Source organism: Zalophus californianus, chromosome 3, assembly GCF_009762305.2.
Source record: "Zalophus californianus isolate mZalCal1 chromosome 3, mZalCal1.pri.v2, whole genome shotgun sequence".
NCBI classification, from domain to species: Eukaryota; Metazoa; Chordata; class Mammalia; order Carnivora; family Otariidae; genus Zalophus; species Zalophus californianus.
In genome coordinates, this window is record NC_045597.1 from 159,145,450 (window position 1) to 159,162,037 (window position 16,588).

The window sequence follows — 16,588 nt, forward strand, 5'->3', positions numbered from 1 at the left end:
AAGTAAAATGCTACTTCAGGAAGTTTACACTGTGATAATAAATTTCTTCACTGAAACATTTGCAGTTTTCCCTCTTTTTCACCTTCCAGCTTTATGAAGGCTAGACTTTATTATGCATTAATCATGCATAATTAACATCAAGCAATCAAGTCTTCCTGGTATATCACTGTTAAAGAAAAGTATTAGATGCAAAACAAGATTATAGGGGTTTTAAAAAATATTTGGAATTCCCCCATTTATCAAACATTTGTTCAGTTATTTCTGGATAATGAGTTTTGGGAACAATTTATGTTTTTGTTTCCTTATTTGTCTACTTGTCCACTCTTCTATGACAAGAAGGTAAACTTTTATAATCACAAAGAAAGAGTAATTTTTAAATTGGAAGATTCATTTATTGACCTCCCAAGGAACCTGCTCTAGCCATACAAAGATAAGGAAGACACAGACTCATTAGAGAGACTGGTAAATAAACAAGGTCTTCCCAAGACAATGACTTTCCCTCTGCTACTAAAAAAAAAAAAAAAAAAAAAAAGCACATAAGAAGGCACAGTACAGTATAATGCAAGGTATGTACCAGTTAAGATCCATGGGTTTGGACTCAGAGGGAGCATGGTCTAAATGTTGGCTCTGCTGTGTGATTCTCATTACATTTTTTAGCCACCCTGTTTCAACCTCTCTTTACTAGTGCCTGGCACATACTAAGTGTTCAAGAAACACTGTTTTTAATATAGAGCACTAGGAAGGGCTAGAGGAGGGCACTGAGAATGAACGCACCTACTAATCAACACATGACGGACGAAGAGCAGAATTCCTCAGTGGACCAAGAGTCATCTACTTTGGATATCTACTGCACTAGAATTTTAGGGTTACATGGAGATAGATGATCAGATAGATAGATCTGCAAGCAGCATTACTGCTTAATAGCTTAGAGTCTATTTTGAAGTTCTAAAGCCAGTAAGGTCACAGAATGCTCTCACGAGGAACGAGTTGGCCACGTTGTACCCAAGGAAGTTCTCACAAGAAGGCATTATGAAATGTTCTCTTCCTCAGAACTTAACTGTAAAATGTTCCCACCAGAGTCCAATGGGAGGTTTATGGGAGTAAAGGACAGAATTAGGTCTTGTATATTTTTAAAGGGTCATTCAAAAAGGCAAAGCCTAAATTTTTTACAGATGGCAGAATAAGGACTGATGCAGTTGGCCAAAACTGACCTTTTATATTTTCCAAAAGCAAATGTTTCCTGAAAGAGGACTTTACTATATTACCAATGGGGGGGAAAAAAGTCCTGGATGCTTACATTGGACAACTCAGTACACATTCACTGCCAAATACATTTATAAAAATCAATAATAATGTTTTCCATGGTACCTGTTTTCAACCTTCCCGCAAAATTTTGCCCTGTATTTGCTTTTTCTCAAACACAAATATGTTTCTGAGGAAAAACAACATCTCACATGAGAATAGGCTTGTGAAAGCACATGCATTTTAGGAACCTTACTGTTAGCTCCACATTCTCTACTTCAACAATGACACACGGGCCAGGGTGAAGATAGTTGATTTTGCCAGGTCTTCTAGATAATGAGTATAGAACTGATTTTAAGTTCTTCCAGAATGAAGCTCCTTTTTTTTTTTTTTTTTTTTAAAGATTTTATTTATTTATTTGAGAGAGAGAGAATGAGAGATAGAGAGCACGAGAAGGAAGAGGGTCAGAGGGAGAAGCAGACTCCCCGCTGAGCAGGGAGCCCGATGCGGGACTCGATCCTCAGACTCCAGGATCATGACCCGAGCCGAAGGCAGTCGCTTAACCAACTGAGCCACCCAGGCGCCCCAGAATGAAGCTCCTTTTAAACCTCTTTTAAAACACACTTCCCTGGGGAAGAGGGAAAGAGGTTTCAGAAATTTCTATGCTCTTTTGGATGTTAAATAACTCTTCAAAAACAAAATTTTGATGAATTCAGTGGGAAAAGTTAGAAATATAAAATTCATGAAACATGGATAGGAAAAATTAAAGGTGGTTTGTCACAATATATATTGGGTTTGATGAGTTCAAAAAGTTTGGGGGGTAGGGTGCTCCCATCAGCAGCACACATATGCTAAAACTGGGACAATATGAAGAAGATTAGCATGGTCCCTGAACAAGGATGACATACAAATTGGAGCAGTATTCCACATTTTAAGAAGTTTTTTAAAACCTATGTAATAAAAATGGATTTAAGAATGTCCCTGGTAGGGCGCCTGGGTGGCTCAGTTGGTTAAGCGACTGCCTTCGGCTCGGGCCATGATCCCGGAGTTCCGGGATCGAGTCCTGCGTCGGGCTCCCTGCTCGGCGGGGAGTCTGCTTCTCCCTCGGACCCTCTTCCCTCTCGTGCTCTCTCTCTCTCATTCTCTCTCTCTCAAACAAATAAATAAAATCTTAAAAAAAAAGAATGTCCCTCGTACCCTACTTGAGAAGAGTCTTGTTGGGTTTTGTTTTTGTTTTTGTTTTCTGGAAATGAATAGAATATCCACTCTGTAATGCAATTAGAGAAGTGTCTAGGAACACATGTAATAAAATGGTTATGTAATGCTATATGGAAAAAAAGTGTTCAGAGGGGTAGTTTGAACTGTGAACTCAAATTATGAGTTGTCTTAATCATCCCCACAACAGCCATAGTTTGGAAATTTCTTCTTATTCGTTAAGTGGGTTTTAAGTACTCTTTTAACATGTAGATTTTTAAGAACATTTTGTTCCATACCTAGTCCGCAGAAAAATCAGACACACCCCCACTTTTCTTTCTCAGAATTAAATAAACACAGTTGATATTCAGACAACACTTAAAAATACCTTGTATATACAGAATGACTTTGGTACCTAATCTAAGTTCCCCAAATGGCCACTCTCTATTAGGAATTGCAGAAGTCCATACCATTTTAAAACAGTAAAAATAAATGGGTAGCTTGAAGTGTAAAATAGACCCCCACTTTTGAGAAAGGTTTAGCAGATTCTTATAAAGTTAAATATACCTCTATCCTTTGATCTAGCAATTCCACCCCTCTATATTTACCAAAAAAACTAAAAAAAAAAAAAAAGAACATATATCCACAAAAATATGTGCACAAGAATGCTCATAGAAGTTTTATTCATTAGTGGCAAAAACTGGAAACTCAAATTCCATTAAGAGGAAAATGGACAAATTTTAGCACATTCATACAGCAGAACACTGCGCACCAATAAAAAAATATTGGTAGGCACAACAACATGAATAAGTCTAACAGACAATATGCGAGCAAAAGAAGCTGAATACAAGAGTAAACAACTCATTCATATGAAAGTTAATATTAGGCAAGACGAAGTCAACAGTTTTAAAAATCAAAAAAGGGGTTGCCTCTGAATGAGGGAGAGGAATACCCAGGAAAAGGGCACGAAGGTACCTGCTGGAATGATGGCAACGTGGGTTACATGGCTGGCTACCGGCATTTGTCAAAAGTCACCCAATTGTACCCTTAAAAATCTGTACATGTCACTGTATAGTAATTCTATCCCCCCCAAAAAATATATATGTTTTTGAAGATTTTTAATGTCTATCATGTAAATAAAAGAAGTGTGGCTTCATTTATGTGTCTTCCTATATCGCGGTTTATGAACTTAAGTGGTTCCAACAACTCAATGAACATATTTAATTCGGAAACTGTGCATCATTTTCCTAACTGGTCTATTTTCCAGAAGGCAAGAGCTTTTTTTTTTTTTATTTAAATTGTTTGTAATACAAGCACATAAATTGCCATTAAACATGGCAATGCAATGAGAACCTCTAGAAGGAACAGGTGGGATCACTTCCCTTTTTTTTCTTATGACTTTGAGAATAAATCTCCCCCAAATGACACCTTTCTCCTTCAAACACTTCAGTTGTATATTTTATAACTTTTACATATGTCATTTTTACATGACAGTCACAGCTCCCACCTGGAGTTTTGCAACACTGTCCGCATGTTACCTTTTTTTTTTTTTAGAATATGCATGTTTTATTCTGAATAATTTTGCATAATAAAAATGAAAGTACAAAATAATTAACACAAAATATTTTAACAAGCTGAGATAAATCATGAAAGAAAAAAAGCAGAAATGTAATCCATGCAGAGTCTCCAAAAGTCTTAACAGCTTTCCAGTATCACTAATGGGAAGACTTAAAGGTCAAAATCTAAGAGTCTAAATCAAGAGTCTAAAATAATCTAGTATACACTACCTGGGCAATTAATATTGATGTTGAGAGTAGCCAGAATCACCAAGTTAAAAAAAAAAAAATACAGATGGTTTAATAGTTATAGGGATTATAACTAACAAGCTAAGAAAAACTTCAAGAATCCTGAGATCCCTATTAGACATTTCAAAAAACACTGAGCTTCCATGCCTTGTATATTCACTCATTTATTCACTCACTCATTTGTTCATTCTATCAATAAGTATTTATTGGGCATCCATTATATACTAGAATGTTTAAGAACCTGGAATAGGTAAAAACAAAAAGATAAAAACCTCAACTTTTCAATAAGACAGAATGTTTGATAGCGTAACAGGGGGAAAAGTAAGGCAGGGAAAAGGGGTAAGAAATTAAGGGAAGGGGGTTAAAATTTTTAGTAAGATAGCCGGGAAAAGCCTTACTAAGAAGGCAGTCTTGAGTAAGGATACACAAGACAGAGAACTAGATATGCCAATATATGGGAAAGAGCACCCTACACAGCAGGAACAGCAATGCAAAGGCCCTGAAATGGGCAGCACCTTAGCAGGTTTAAGAAGTTAAAAGGCAACTCTCAAGGCTGGGGAAAAAAAGAACTACAGAAAAAGGGGAGAAAGTAAGATCAAAGAAACACTGTAAGCTACGTCACACCTTTCAGACTATTGTAGAGACTGGCTTTTACCACATGTGATGGGGCCACTGTAGATTAAAAGCAGAGGGGTGACATGATCTGACTTCCATTTTAACAAGATTATTCTGGCTAGTCTTTCGAGAATAGAATGGGAAGGTCAAGGATGAAAACAGGAAGGCCATTTAGGAAGCTACTGCAATAATCCAGATGAGAATGAGAGTCAACAGTAACTTGGAACAGGGTGGAAGCAGTGCAGAGTCAACAGAAACGATCAAGTTTTATATATATTTTGAAGGTAGAGCTAATTAAGATTTACTGGGAGATCAAATATGGGATGTGAAACAAGGAGTCAAAGAGGTCTGTAAGGTTTTTGGAATAAGCAACCGAAAGAGCACTGATCTCCCAATTTGGGTAAAGTCCTTGTCATATTAGTGGAATTATACCCACCTGCAAAGAGGGAAGTGCAGTGGGGAAAAATCTGCTGGTGAAAAGAAAATAAACAAAACTTCTATCCCTGTATGGTAGGTAACCTCTGAAATTCTTTCACAAAAGCAGTATTGCTCTAGCTTGAGTCTCTGAATCTAATTAAATGCAAACTCCACATTTTCTTATTAATCTTTGCTTATAGGTGATTTTAATAGTATAGAAGAATGATATCATGGTAATAGAAGGGTAAGTTATTTAAAAAAATAGTATTTAATTGGAAGTGAGTATTTTAAAAGGTCCACTTCAGAGCTAAATCTAAATATAGGTGATGATCTGAAACATAAAATACAGTAATCTCCACACAATTTAACTTTGTTAAATATATCATTAATTTGTAGTGTTCATTAGTCAATGAAGTTGATATGGGGATCAAGTGCAAGCTCTGAGTCAGAAAGAACTAGGTTCCATAATTTACATTATCAAATTTTAAGATACATGGTGATTTGATAAATATTCTTGGGAAATGTGGAACAGTCACTGAATTTTTATAAAATACTGTCAACTTATTTTTATTTTATTTTTATTTTTTTAAGATTTTATTTGAGAGAGAGAGCGTGTGAGCATGAGCAGGGGGAGGGGCAGAGGGAGAAGCAGACTCCCTGCTGAGCAGGGAGCTCCACCCCAGGCCCCTGAGATCACAATCTGAGCCAAAGGCAGACACTTAACCAACTGAGCCACCCAGGCACCCCTAAAATATTGTTAATTTAATACTTAGAGGCTGAGGTAAGAAATGTATCACTAACTGCTAATAAGACAGGAGTAATTCTTCCCACTATGAATTTGTTAGAATTTAAGACAAATGGAAAGAACACAATCCTAATAGATGCAAGTTTCAGAAAGCATAGGAGGGCAATCTATGGAGCCCTACAGGCAATGTCATCTACTGTCAGCCAGAAAGTAAAAAAAGTCAAGTTTACAAAAACCAAATGCACTGACTATTCAATATATCAGTTAGAAAGTACATACTGATGTTAGTAACAGAAATCCAGGCTTATTTCTCTCTCAAATAAAAGAAGTCCAGAGTTGATAGGCCAAAGCTGGTATGGTGGCTACACAGTCAGCATGAATCTAGGATCCTTCAGTCTTTCTGCTCTACTATCTTTAAGGTTGCCTCAAGACCCAAGAGGACTGCTGGAGCTCTAGTCATCACATCCACATTCCACAAAACAGAAGTGAGGCAGATGGCTAGGGACAGAAGAATGTTTCCAGATATCCAACCTAACAACCTCCACTAACATTTTATTATTCATCCCTACCAACAAGGAAGGCAGAGTGATGTAGTTTTTCAAATGTCCAAGGTTAGTAAGGAAAAGAGAATGGATACTGGACCATCTTTTTTATAAAACCAGTGTTGGAGGCAAAGATTAATTATACCCTTTTGCCTAACAGAATATATAACTATAACTGTAGTTGTTCTGCTCCTCCATGATAGTAGCAAACAAGTGAATGTTTAGCACACCAGGCAGTGTTCTAATGCCTTACTTGCATTAATTACTTGTATTAATGTATGTACTCTTTATAACAAGCCTACAAAATAGATAACTTTTATCCCCATTTATAGTCAAGAAACTAAAGCACAGAGTTCACAAAACTTGCTCAAATTAATAGAGTTGTATGTATCAGAGTCAGGACTTGAAATCAAGTAGGCTGCTTAATTCTATAAAACAAAAAGCTATAAGAGAAACAGTATTTTTAAATAAGAAGAGAAAAGGGGCGCCTGGGTGGCCCCAGGGCCTTCGGCTCAGGTCATGATCCCAGGGTCCGAGGATCGAGCCCCGCATCAGGCTCCCTGCTCCAAAGGAAGCCTGCTTCTCCCTCTCCCACTCCCCCTGCTTGTGTTCCCTCTCTCGCTGTGTCTCTCTGTCAAATAAATAAAATCTTTAAAATACATAAATAAATAAATAGAGAAAAACAAAAAAGTGATTCAGAAAGGTAAAACTGCCCTAAAAATTACAGTGTTTCATTAATATTAGCCATATTTTTTCTAAATCGCAAAACTCTGCTATTTTCTTTTTTGAACTTTTCTAAATCTCCAAAACCCCCATAATGGAGGAGTACTGCTTTTGAAGAAAGAGAAAATATTTCATAAAATAACAGTATCACCAGAACCAAAGGAAGAAAGCATATTTAATTGCTAAGTCTGGTAAGTACGTAAAACATGAGATTGAGGGGACATGGCATTTCAATCTTCATAAATGCTGACAGCACCCAACCATCGATGCTTACAGAGCTATGTCAGTTAATGCACTTAAATGTAAAAACACTGTTGATCAACAAGCTTTCAGTAAACAGTCATCAGCTTAAATGCTGGATGTCTAAAAAATGCACATTAAATTAACCTCAACCAGGCACACATTCTAATAACAATGAAATGAAATACCACACTGTGGTTCAACAATCCTTAAAGGATATTTCAATTAAACCAAGAGAGAATGATTGGGGGAAGAAAAGGCCAAAAGGTGTGTGGGGAGGAGGGGAGTCTTCTATGGTCAAAAAGACTAAATTCTGGGGGCATCTGGGTGGCTCAGTCAATTAAGCGCCTGCCTTCAGCTCACGTCATGATCCCAGGGTCCTGGGATCGAGCCCCTCATTGGGCTCCCTGCTCAGGCGGGAAGCCTGCTTCTCCCTCTCCCACTCCCCTGCTTGTGTTCCCTCTCTCGCTGTCTCTCTCTCTCTCTCTCTCTCTCTCTCTCTGTCAAATAAATAAAATCTTTTAAAAAAAAAGAAAGACTAAATTTTGCTCAACTGCTAACTTTGTACCACTCTCAATGTGATAATGTGATAAAGACAAAATCTTTATTCTAATGGAAAAGAAAAGAAAAAAGATTCTGGTAACTACTAAAAGGGCAGCTAAGCACTGTACAAGAATACACTGTTTTATAGATCTTTTATGCAGAGCCATTACAACAGAATCTGTGACAACTGAACATTACTGAACCTAAATTTGGGGTTTTGGTCTTTTACATTAACAGCAAAACAAGAGCAATAAAACAAGTCATGAAGAAGAAGAAGAAGAAACCTTTCCAAGAATTGATTCTATCGCAAGACCTACTCAATTATAGGACTGAGAATGTTTTTAGAAAAAACAAACTATTCTACCTCACTTCCAAATTATAGACCTTCTGAAAAGAGAATTACCGACAACTGGGGAAATGAACAGAAAACATTTCAACACTAGTGGAGTATTCCAAACATGAGTTACAGGGTTCTGTTAGGTCAGATAACTGAAATTAGATGGAGAATGGACTTGGATCAGAGGGTGGGAAGTCAACCAGGACATGAAAAAGCTAATCTCTTCCAAAGACATGCAAATAGTGAAGAGACACAAAAAATTAAGAATGGGTAAATCTCAGAAAGTTGAGAGTTCAGGCTCAGTATGTCGAAGAACTGAAGCAAAAGTTCAGGTGCTTATAGAACACTCTATATAGCACTTAGGTTTGCAAAACTGAGCATGATCATCTGCCAAAAATACTAGCTTTCTTAAGAGGTGGCTGGTTTGTCCGCCTCCCATGAGGCAGAACTACTCAAATTTGAACTTGTCTGACAACTTCTGTGGGCTCCCCTCCTCCTCAGAAACTAGAAATCAAAGATACTCATTTCAGGATTTTTCAACTGTAAGAGATACTTGCACAATACTTTGCTTTCTTAAACTGGAAGGTTTTGAAGGGAACCCTTAACTTACTGTATTTCACCCATGCTTATGAAGAAAGAGGAAACTATTTGTCAGTTATTTTTAATGAATGTCAAAGAACCATACCTTTTGGAAAAGTACTCAACTGGCCCCTAAAATTAATTCCTTAAAATATTCTATATTAATTATGATATGTGGCTTCTATACTCTTTCCATTTTCTTTCTTTAAAAGGGTACATAATGGAAACAAAGAAACAAAATTTTCTTCATTTTGCTCTAAACAAATCCTTTATTGATATACATAACAGAGCTTCACTTATCTTAGAGACTTTTGTGCGATAATCTTTATATTTCTTAAGTACACTGGCAGCAAAATAAAATGTTAGGTAGGAGACACAAGGAGGTGTTTGTCAGTGGCAGAAGAACTGAGTCCATGAATTTAGGCAGCACTTGTAAAATCATCCTGTTCTCTTAACTTTCACGTACTGTTCCATGTTCCTCACTTTTTTTTAAGGAAGTGATCTTATCTGTTATGTATGTGTATGCCTTCAAAGCATCATGGGTGCCTTTTGAAGTCCATCGTCTTGCCCCTTGTAGTAGGGATGTACAGTAGAAGCTGCTAGTTGTCCCCCAGTATCTTTTTCCCCTTATTCCACAATTGAAGTCTTAGCTATACACACGGCTTCCCGGAAGAAAAACTATGCTCAAGTCTCCTTTGTAGTAAAGTGAAGCAGGTTACTAAGATTTGGCTCATGGCAGATAAGCTGACATTTGCTTTGGCAGACTGTGAACTCTCCCTAAGGTACAGCTACCAAGCACACTTTTTCCCCCTCCAATTCTTCCACTAAGCCTGCCCTGGAGAATGTAGATCTCAGAGTCTGAGGATAATGGCCACTGCCTAGGAATGAAGAGCAATGAACTGGAAGAAGACTGGATCCCTGAGGATTTGTGAAGCAGATCTACCTAGTAAAACTTCCAGACTTTGCAATGAATATCAAAACACCCCCCATGCTGTTTCTTGAACTTGCTATAAGCTTTCTTCTGTCTCAGAGCTATTCTGATACCTGCACTTCCCTATGCCTACGTTTCCTTCCCCCAGTGTGTCCTAGTGACTTGGCTCTTTCTTCACGAGTCCTTACTCAAACATTCCCTCTCAGAGCAGCTCCCCAACCACTCCCATTTAAATCACAGACCAATTTCTGTTTTTCCTCTCCTCCTTCCCTGCTTTATTTCCTTTTTAGAACTGGCTCATATGCCGTATGTTTTCCTATTTATCTTGTTTACTGTCTCCCACACTAAATTACATGACTCAGTGAGGACCAAAAATTGTATCTGTTTTGTCTCTTCATATCCCCAACACCTAAATCAATGACTCACACACTCCATTAAATGTTTGCTGAAATGAATGAAACCAAAGAAGTGCGGAGATATCAAAATGAGAGATTGGTCATGATGTTATGAATCACATGAACTTTTCTGACTCACGTTACTCGAATGTTTTTTGAGCACTTAATCTGTGCCAGGCATTAACATGTTAGCTTCCCATGTAACATCTCATATAATCCCAGCAAGAGCCTGCCTCAGGAAATATTAGCATCCCATTTTTACAGATGAAGTACCTGAGATGTAAAAGAACATTCTGAGCAAGTTACTGAAGCAAGTTAAGACAAATATTTTCAGAGAGGACAATGACCAGATTGGGTCCTCTCTGCTTCATGAAAAGGGATGAGGTAGGGAAAGGGACATCTTCACCAGTGTCTAAATACAAAATAAATAATAAGACATAAGTAACAAAGCAATTGCCCTGGAAGTTGCCCTTCTTCCTTCTATACTCAGGCAAAATAGGGAACCTGACTAAAGAAAATTCCTACGAGGAAAACACGCAGATGATCCTAAGAAAACGGCAGTCACTAATAAAATACATAAGGGTATTATTACCTTCGTTAATAAGCACGTCTAGACCAGTCTTTTGAAAACTGTACTCATAATGGCAGCTGTGCCCCCCATACCTGCACTGATCAGCAATCTACTTTAAAAAAGCATCTTCTAAGTGAAAATGAGTCAAGGAAAAAAAGTCTTTCAAATTACTTGGTATTTTCAGTTACAATAGAACTACATCATATATTTTTATCCAATATAGTGGTATATTATAAATACAAGCATTTGTTTACACTCTTTAGGTGTGTCTACAGGTACATAAGAGTTGACATATACATACAAAAAGAATAAAATGCTGGTGGCTTAAGTCCTTTCCGAATAAATAAAACACTATCTAAATACTCATATTATTAACATTATTTTAAAATCCTTCCCCAGTTTATTTGGATAGGAGCAGAATGCGTGAAAAGGGAACAGATATTTCACTCAGATGGAAGTGGTCCCTAATGTTTGTGATATAATCAGGGGTAAATTATTGTGTATCTCTAATCACTGGTCAGGAGTTTCCCCACCAGCAATATGGGAAAAATACTTACCTTGCAAGAATTGCTACAAGGAATAGAATGAACATATGTAAAGTATCTGCATGTGCCTGACTCAGAGTGGGTGTTCAACAAATAGTAATCATCGTTATCATAGTTTTGAAAAGTCAGCTTATGAAACATCCCTCCCCTTTCCTAGGTCAATTATCCTTTTTTTTCCCCCCCTCTGAATCCTTAAGAAAACAGCGTGTATTAGATTCTCCTGACTCAGACCAGAGGTCAGCTCTTAGAACTAATTCTTCATAATGATGTATTTGGTACAATATTCAAACCTATCTTCCAGAAAGATTAGCCATTTTTTCTTTTGATCAAAGAATCTAACAAATCCTATTTCTATCAAAAGTTCTATGGAATTTGAAACCTCTGAAAGAACCTGCTCACAGATGATGTGAATGTCTCTTCCATAAACATATTTATTCCCTTTCATACTGAATAATGTTCCAGATGTTTTTGGCGAACACTCCTCCAGTGCAGCTGGTCTACAGCAGTGTACCTGGGATGTTCTGACACTTCAGTCATTCTAAGAGATGTGCTAAATAAAACTGCATGCAAGATGTTCATCTGGGCTATCAGCAGTTAGCTGATTAAAATGAAATGATTACTGGTGTATCTGACAAATAGCCACTTGAGTATGTGCTCACGGCATATAAAAGAATAGTACTGGATCATAGAGAGAAACTTTCAAAGTTTCATTTCAAAGGTGTCATTTGTTTTGAAAGTGCCACCATAGCAAAGAAATAGACTCCAAGGAAATTCATTAGATTACATTAGTAATTTGGTCTTTTGATGATGTAATCACACTAGACTTTTGCCCCAATTTTTCAATTAATGAGCTCAAGGTCAAGTGTCCCAAGATTTAGCTCCAAAGAACTAATAGTTGAATTCAAGATGAAAATATTTCATATAATCTAAATAGAAAAGCTATAATGATGAACACTACAATATTTGTAAAATATTGACATGAAAGAGGCATTTTTCTAACTGCTAATTCCTCCACCCCCATACAAGTCCTTTGCTTTCCTGTCTAAATACAATGATCCACTCCATCTCCTATACGTTGTTAACTATTATATCTACTGGGCCTTCCTGTCAGCATTCCAACTGGTTCAAGTCACTACCAGGTTATTAAAAACAAAAACCTTCCTCAAGTTTGTGACCCCGCATCACCCAGCCCTCCCCTCTAGTTCTCTTTTCCCAAGTAAAACCAAGGTTTTTAAAAGAAAGGACTACACACACCGTCCCCACTTCTTCAGAACTCCTACAGAAAAATATTTTGTAACAAAGGTCACCAGAAAACATTTTTGTTGTCACAAGCCAATGGGCTCCTTCCACTTGACATCTTATTTTTCACTATTGTTTATTCACTCATACTCAGAAACCCCTCTTCACTTGCGTTTCCATGACGACACACCCTCCTGATTTCCAGCTACCTCCCTGGATCCTCCTTTTGAGTCTAATTTTAAAGTTTTTCATCCTCTATCCGCTCGTCTGAGTTTGGTCCTCAGTCCTTTTCTCTACAACCCTTCTTGACAAGTCATCCATCATTCCCCAGGCAAGAGTTACTAGTTCCCAGTCATCATTAGCTACCTCCCAACACCTTCTGTTCTCCCTGTTTCTTAGCTTCACTGTCCACTGAGTTGCTCAAGTTGGGAACATTCATTACTTTGATTCCTTCCTCTCCCTTGTTCCCCCATATCCAGGAGATGGCCAGATTCTGTTGTTCCTACCTCCTAACCGCCTCTTGAAACTATCAACTTCTTTTTTATCTCTTCATCCAGAATACTACCCTCTCCTTCCTGAATGATTGCAATAAACTAGTCTATTTTTTACTTTTGCTTCATCGCTATTCATTCCTCAGGCTGCCATAAGAAAAATCTTTGAAACATACTATCCTGTTTAAAATGTCTCAGTGAAGTTCTCTCGCCCTCATGATACTAAATTACTTAGCATGTTATATTAGATCCTCAGTGATCTAGCCCAGGTTTACCTCCCCAGTCTCACCCCCCTCTTTGACACCACAGTCCAGCCAGGCTGTGCCGAACAAGTTGCAATTTCATCAATATGACCCAGTCTCTTTCACCTTCCAGTGCAACACATGCTAGTCTCCTGTTGGAATGTGCCCCCTTCTACTTCCTTTCATCAGTGTCTATTCTTTCTCTACTTGAGTGCCACCTGTTCACTTTTCTGACCACCTTCTTCACATGACCCATTTAAAGCCAGCATTAAGCTAAGAGGGATAGCAGATAACCCAGGGTCAAGTTCCAGCTTCAGGGCCCACTAATTCTGTTGATTCATATTTGTCTATTATTTCTGACCTCCAAGGGGTTTTTTGACTATTATTGTAAAATACTGTCTTTTTATTTACTTTAGCATTTTAGTTTTGCTAAATCTGACAGGGTTTCTGTGAATGTCTAACTCACAATAATGCAGAAATGAACACTTCTGATGTGGGCATGGATTTCTGCTGATCAATGACACTTCTTACTTGTAACACCTTTACAAAATGACTGACCAGATATTAAAAGGAAAATCTGTGACTCTGGAACAGAGCTGTTTCCTACAAGAAGTCAATTTACCCACACATTCTTAGGATGAAGCCTGGTATATAATGAAGCCTGATACAATTCTGAGCCTCTACAGTGTTGTTTTAATGAATTCAATTAACTACTATGTGCTTTAAATTACAAATCAAAAATATTTCACATAATAGATTATTAATTAATTGCAGACACATTATCAAGACCCTAAAACGTATCATTTATTTAGAATTTTAGCAATTAGAGTATCTGCCATAATGAGTACTAATTTTTTGTGGCTGATTAGAACTTCTCTCAAAACCACAATGAAAGAAAAAGGAGAGTCTCTGCGTTGCTAGGGCAGGTGAAGCAGAACACAGAAGGTAAACATCTTGGGGACTATTTTCAGAAGGTGATACATTCTTGCAGTGACACCAAGACTGTGGTGGAGTTTACAACAACTGACTCCTTGGCACAATGTTTCAGATTTTCAATGCATTCTAATTTTTGCTGCAAGCATATTAAGGAGATATATGACAAATTTTTAATTGCATGCTGAACTTTTCATGATGGCTCAGTTCAATAATTTTTTTTAATTTTATTTTTGTTTTATTTCCTTTTCGTTGAAATTCACTTCTCTGAAAATAAATTTGTTCTAGTGAAAGAACTTGAAGACTGGAATCACATATGCTACATTCAAAGGGCAGTGTTTTTTAACTGCTCTCCATATAAATTTTGTTCAGTATATGCATTCTTTGATCAAGCCAATGTTAAACTCAAGTCACCAAAGTTTTTTTTATTATTCAATAGTTTAATTCAAATGAAATACTCTTTTAAAATCTCTTAGAAGCAGGGCACCTGGGTGGCTTAGTCAGTTAAGCATCCAACTCTTGATTTCAACTCAGGTCATAATCTCAGGGTTGTGAGACTGAGCCCTGAGCCTGGCACAGGACTCTCTGTTCAGCCTCCCGTGCCCTCCCCACCCCCCCACCCCCGCCCACTTCTCTCTCTCGCAAATAAATTTAAAAAAAAATCTCTTAGAAGTTACACTTTAATATTTGCATAAGTTTTTCTTCTACTTTTATAAATATTTTTAGGAAAAAAACACTTGAACAATAACAATAATATAGATCTAATATAAAAAATATACAGAGAAGTGCAAAAATACAATAAAAAGCATTCAGATTTCTACCACCCAGAGTTGATGTCCTTGACATTTGCTTCATTTTCACATGGATTTATGTTTATATATTTTGGAATTGTTTTATAAAATTGAGGTTATGCTATATGTTGTTTTGTGCCTAGTTATTTTTACATTAAATTAATTCTTAGTATTTTTCTCTCATCACTACTTTTTCCCATGAAAATTCAATATGACACAGATGTGTTTAACTTTTCATTTATTCTTTATTATTTAGGTTTCCATTTTTTAGTACTATAAATCAGGCTATGATGAAATCCTTAAACTTAAGTCTTTGTCTTCACTCATTGTTGTTTCCTAAGGTAAATTCCTTGAAATTTACTAATTGGATCAAAAAATACTATTTCCATTAAATGTTAAATATTTTAATTTATATACATATATGTGAATATAAATTTTAATATTGTGTGCAAGGATCATTTATTCCCTGATGCCTCATAATGTTAGAAGGAATCATGGTGAAATACTTTTTCTTCATGTTAAATATTAATAAGCTCCCTAAGACTTTTATCACCTTATTTTCCTTTTCTTTTTGTACATATAGTTCATATACAAATTAAAATACCAACAGAGATCTCCCTGTGGGGAAACTGAAATGGTATTTCTTTTATTCACTAGTCTTGAAACCAAAGCACTTTTCATGATCACTTTTCATCATTTTATGGCAGAAGGTATGCAGTGTAGGCTATTACCCAATAACCAGTCAATATTAATATACAAAAAGCTTGGCTGGCCAGCTCAAACCCAACAATAATACTTGAATTACAAATAATGTATATATAAAATGCAAGCACAAGATATGAACACTGATGATAGTGTGGCCCCAAATAAATACATGTTGTAACCCTTTTTCCTGGAACTTCCCAAATTAATTAGAAAACTTGTATTAATTTTCCTTATTGCAAATTTCACAATGCCTTCATTTACAATACCATTAAAGCCTTTTTTATAGGGATTAGAGAGTGTGCCTACTAACCAAGCACACATACTGCAGGTGCAAATTATCAGTAAATTAGCATTTCTCATATACAGAACTCATTTATCCCATTTATGGCAATGAACCAGAAAATAAAAAAGTGATACACCCAATCAAAATAGATTTTACCTAATCTCATCTAGTCAAATGCACATATTTCACGCAAAGGTCTCAGATCCGCACTCAGGGCATATTTACGATTTCTTCTTTAATTACAATTCTAACTAGGGTAGTAAACTTATTTTCCACTGTGTCACAGATTAGATGGAGGCAAATTAGAAGTACTAGGAAAGTATCAGAGCTTGCCTAGAAGTAACTGAGGTCATTTAATGCATTTAGAGTTGGAGTAAACAGCCTCCCATGTAGACCTCAGCACAGACCCAGTGAGTCAGTACAACAGAGTTCACACATTGACTCAGAGTCATCAAGAAATGATAAATAATATTCAGTATT

The 16,588-nt window shown here is 36.8% G+C and overlaps 1 non-coding gene across 1 annotated transcript; it reads left to right on the plus strand.

The window, feature by feature from the left end:
• The first annotated feature begins 2,067 nt into the window (after positions 1-2,067).
• LOC113921125 lies at positions 2,068-2,176 on the plus strand. The gene has a single exon (XR_003519530.1). It is a non-coding gene; the product is annotated as a U6 spliceosomal RNA (small nuclear RNA).
• Positions 2,177-16,588: the final 14,412 nt, after the last annotated feature.